Source organism: Sturnira hondurensis, unplaced genomic scaffold (genome assembly GCF_014824575.4).
Source record: "Sturnira hondurensis isolate 20B ecotype Veracruz unplaced genomic scaffold, ASM1482457v3 Scaffold0000780, whole genome shotgun sequence".
In the NCBI taxonomy this organism is placed as follows: domain Eukaryota; kingdom Metazoa; phylum Chordata; class Mammalia; order Chiroptera; family Phyllostomidae; genus Sturnira; species Sturnira hondurensis.
The window spans coordinates 13,395,794-13,401,140 of NW_028073411.1; positions in this window are offsets into that span (position 1 = coordinate 13,395,794).

Consider the following 5,347-nt stretch of genomic DNA (forward strand, 5'->3'; position numbering starts at 1 on the left):
TTTAGGTTATTAAAAACAGGCTTGGGCCTTCTTTTTAAAGTTAGGGGAATGTTTATGCTGATCCACAATGTAAATGAAAACAGTTTTCATATACTGGTCCTAATTTTTGTTCACTGCACAACGAACACAGAAATATTAACATTAGAAAAATATTAAGTCCCACCTAGAACCACGTCACTTCCCACATCCCTTGTGGGATGCGTAGCACTTTCTCCAGATGCTGACTTGGGTCTCATTACGTACTGGTCATGTTATAAGAGCTTCCCTCAGAGTACCCCACTGAACACGCCATGTGCTTTCTTTTCTAATTGAGTCTTTATAGTGACATCTGTGGTGTGGTTATTTCTGTTTTACAGAAAAAAAAATTGCAGGTCAGAGAGGTGGAGGTATGAGCCCAGCTGGTAAGTGCAGGACCAGGAGAAGGAGTCAGTTCTGGGTGACACATTCCACTGTGGCTCAGGGCTCTGCCATCCCACTCAGGCCCTCTGCTCTGGGCCATGAGCCCTTCAGTCCTGGACACTTGGTTCCTTGTGTCTCACGCTTCAGCGGTGCCCTATTGTTTGCAGGAAACAGCCCACACACTTTAGCACATGCAGAAGACCCCCGTTAGTAGGGTGTCTCCCCCTGTCTTATCTCATGTCTCACTATAACTTCCCCCTTAGCACTATGTGCAGCTTCCCTCACTTTAAGACCCACTCCCTGCCCTGAGCTCCTTCCCCCATTTCCAGGGCAGAGGGCTTGCCTGTCTCCTAACCTTGTGTGTACAGCTGTCTCACCTCACCACATCCTGTTCCAACCACCTGCCGTGTCTCCACTGGCCACCTGGGAGGCAGCATCCCCTGCACAGCGCACCTGTGAGCCTTTGCTCACCTCCGTGTCCAGCAGGCCAAGTCCAGAACCGGGTTCAATGCATCATGATGAAAAACACGAACACATTTTCTCTGTTTAAGGAAAAACTCTATGAGAGTAGGAACTCAGATCCCTTCGCGCCAGTTTCCCACAAAAGACAAGAATTTGTTGAAATGAAGCATTCAACTATCTCTTACATTTAGGACATTATCTTGTTATTCTGACCTGACCTAAAACTACATTCTGTGTTGAAGGAATCCAGTTTGCTTGTGGAGAACATACTAAATCAGGTGGTCACCTCATTTTTTTTTATGCTTAGGTGACCTTTTATGTAGAAACGGCTGGCTGCTTAGGCCTTTGCCATGTGGTCTCTTAAGATCGGAGGGCTCGGCCTTCTGAGAAGGAAGCCTCCTGCTTCCGCTGACGAAGGCGCTGCGGGGGAAATTCTGACTGCTCAGCTCTTGGAGTCTCGCCCTGAGCTGGATAACTCTTTTTAATTAGCCCCTTGGAAATCTTCCCTCTTTCCAAAATTACCGTTTTGCTGTAGGGAAACAAGGACCGTCTCTTCTCCCTGAGAGGTAGTCGCAGGTCTCCACTGCAGAATCAGATAAACACCAGTAACGCATTGCAGAGGCCCCCTGTGATAAGAATGCACAGGCTAAATGGTGGCTGTCCATCTCTGCACCGTTCACCCTCAGGTGACTTATGGGGGTCACGTGATCTTTGTTTTGAATCAGGCTACTTTTGCAATCATGTCAATCATTAGTTAATCCCTTAACCCTTCTTTCGGATACATTTGCCTTTTCTCCACCGGTGAGACGTCACCCGGACCTGGGGATTTAGTACACGCCAGTTCCACTTTAGCTTTCCTGCAGACCATTCCAGCTGCCTCAGTTGAAGCCAGTGCTTTCTCTTGAGTGGGTCAAAAAGGCAGTATTTTATTTCTATTTCTACAGAACCTTCTAGAATTGAGCTTGGTGTATAAATTTCTCCACCGCTGACAAGCATGCTCCTGTAGGACATAGGATGTGGCCTCCTTACTGTTGCATTTTCTGTGCTTGCACATGGTGGGTTGTTTAAAAATTTCGTGGAGATAAATGAATACAAAGTGGTCGGTCTTTTTGTCCCCCTGTTGTCCCATTTTTGGCAGAGGAAACTTTAAAACAAAGACCCTGCCCACCTTCTGGGCCTGCCCGAGATCCTCTCCCGGCACCTCGTTGTGGGAGCTGCTCCATTTGCATTTTCTCTTGCTCTTTGCCTGGCATCGGAGCCTCAGGGAGCTCATGCGGGTGGCTGGCGCCCCACCGCCAAGCCCATCCTGCCGCTGTTCCTGCTCTCGTCTGTGTCTTGAGCCTGATTATGCTCATTATATCCCAGCACTCGACCATTTGGCAATACTGAGAGGCGAGGAGGACCCGGATTCTCTTACTCAAAGTTGAATTCTCAGTGCCTGGTATAGCACATGGCACAGGGTAGGTACAGAACAAGGCAATATTTATTAAATGCATGAGGAATGCCCCAAGGGGTCCACACTCTTCCCTAGCATGCTCTTCAACCTGCTCCCTGCCCTCCTTCACTGGCCAACTCAAACTCAACTGCAAGCCTCTGTGATGCCGTTTGGACACAGCCTTCCCCGCATTCCCTTGCCCCCAGGGGAGGCTCCCTCCTCTGAGACCCCATCCTGCCTCCACAGACATTCCTCATGGCCTTTATCACACCTCGGGGCAATTCTTCCTTGATTGCTCTCCCTCATTCTACAGGATTGTGAGCTCTGTAAAGGTGGAGACTTTAACTGCAGAAAATGTGTCAAGTTTGGGGGCAATACTATGTCCTGTGAAAGGGGAAGTCAGCCCAAACAATAAGGATCTATTAAAATACCATTATCCTCTGGTGAGTTGCACGTGGGAAGAAAAAGGACAACATAAGTAGAGGGGCAGGTCGTAGGTCTGCTGGTCCTCAGGGTCCAGTATAGGCTTTAGCAAGCCTTCCATCGATTCCCAGAGGCCTGCGGGGATTCAGGTGGTCACAGACAGTGCACGAAGACAACACAGGGAATGAAGCATCCTTACACATACTTGAAGCTAAATGTCTCCAGTAGAGATATTGGTGAGTAATTCTCCACAGGAGAGGATGGTTACTGATAAAGCGACGAGGAAATGAGCAAGAGGTTGTGTTGCTGTAAAAGATAGTTTCACAGTATCTGACAGAAAACTATTGTTCTTGAACATTTATAATACCTGACTAAGTGTTCTGAAATCAATTTCAGTGTATGTGTGTGGTTTCCACACCACCAACAAATAATTCTCCAGACACAAGCTGGGAGTCCTATATTTCAACTCAGTTCTGCCACTATTTGCCTGGAGATAATATCAGATCCCGCAGGTGAAGGGCTCAGTCCTACAAGACTGCCTCCTGTCCTCCCCATGTACGCTCTCCCCCATGTATACTTCAGAATGACTATATAGCAGAGGGCCCCACAGCCTCCTCCTTGGGTTTGATTAATTTGCTAGAGCAGCTCACAGAGCTCAGAAAAATACCTTACTTACTAGATCACTGGTTTATTTTTAAAGGATATGGCTCAGGAATAGCCAGACAGAAAAATGCATAGAGCATAAAGAAAATGCGCAGAGTTTCCAAGACTTCCAGGTGTGCCATTTTCTCAGCATTCCAGGTGGTCACCAACCCCACTTGGAAGCATCCTTCAGGGTTTTTTGTGGAGGCTTTGTTACATAGTTATGATTGATCCTTTCAACCTCCAGACTCTTTCTCAAGCCCAGAGTTTGGGGGAGGAAGATACTGAAAGTTCTAACTCTCTAAACAAATGGTTGGCTCCCCTGACAATTAGTCTCCATCCTTGGGTTACCCAAGGGCTTTCCAAAAGTCACCTCATTAACTTCATATAAGGCACTTTAATGTCTTATATCACAAGTTATTCCAAGTGATTTAGGAGCTCTGTACCAGGAAGAGTCACAAACCAAATACACATTTCTTATTACACATCACAAAAATCACACTGACTATGGACATTTATAATGCCAAGAGTTTTTTAAAAATATATTTTAGTGATTACACCATTACAATTGTTCTATTCCTCCCTTCATTCCCCTCCACCCTACACACCCCTCCCCCACCCTTCCTCCCTTTAGTTTATGCCCACGTGTCTCAAGTTCTTTAGATTCTATATTTCCCCTACTATTCTTGCCCTCCCCAAGAATAGATATTCTTGCATATCTATTTTTTGCCTACTGTCTATGCTACTTATTTTCTGTATCTTCTCCCCTCTTCTCCTCCTCCCACTCCCCTGTTGCTAACCCTCCATGTGTTCTTCATTTCTATGGTTCCACTCCTGATCTAGCTGTCCTCTTGGTTTGCTTTTGTTTTAGGTGTGGTTGTTAATAACTGTGAGTTTGCTGTCCTTTCACTGTTCATATTTTTCATCTTCTTTTTCTTATATAAGTCCCTTTAGCATTTCATATAATAAGGGCTTGGTGATGATGAACTCCTTGAACTTGACCTTATCTGAGAAGCACTTTATCTGTCCTTCCATTCTAAATGAAAGTTTTGCTGGATAAAGCAATCTTGGCTGTAGGTCTTTGGATTTCATGACTTGGAATACTTCCTTCCAGCCCCTTCTTGCCTGTAAGGTCTCTTTTGAGAAATCCGCTGACAGTCTGATGGGAACTCCTTTGTAGGTGACTGTCCCCTTATCTCTTGCTGCTTCTAGGATTCTCTCCTTCATTTTAATCTTGGCTAATGTAATTATGATGTGCCTTGGTGTGTTCCTTCTTGGGTCCAACTTCTTTGGCACTCTCTGAGCTTCCTGGATTTCCTGGAAGTCTATTTCCTTTGCCAGACTGGGGAAGTTCTCCTTTATTATTTGTTCAAATAAATTTTCCACTCGTGGCTGTTTCTTTTCCCCTTCTGGTACCCCTATAATTCAGATGTTGGAACGTTTAAACATGTACTGAAGGTTCCTAATCCTCTCCTCATTTTTTTGAATTCTTGTAACTTTACTTTTTCCTGTTTGGCCATTTCTTTCTTCCTTCTGGTCCACCACCTTGATTTGAGTCCCAGTTTCCTTTCCATCACTATTGGTTTCCTGTGCATTTCCCTTCATTTCAATTAGTTTAGCCTTCATATGTTCCTCTAATTTGTGACTATAATCAGCCAGTTCTGTGAGCATCCTGATCACCAGTGTCTTGAATTGTGCATCTGAGAGTTTTGCTATTTCCTGGTCACTTAGAGTTATGGGCTCTGGGGCTCTGAGTTCTTCTTGAGCCATAGTTTGGATTGTTTGTGCCTGTTACGTATGAGGAGCAGAGCCCGAGGTGTTCACCAGGGCTGGGGGACCCAGTCGCCAGGTTGTGACGCTGTATGTGGGGGCGGGGCCAAAGGAGAGCAATGGTGGGCACCCTTTGCTTCCTCCCACCACCAACGCGGGCCGCGAGATTCTTCCCACTGCGCGCGAACGTGGGACTGCGGTCAGCTGCTGCTGGGT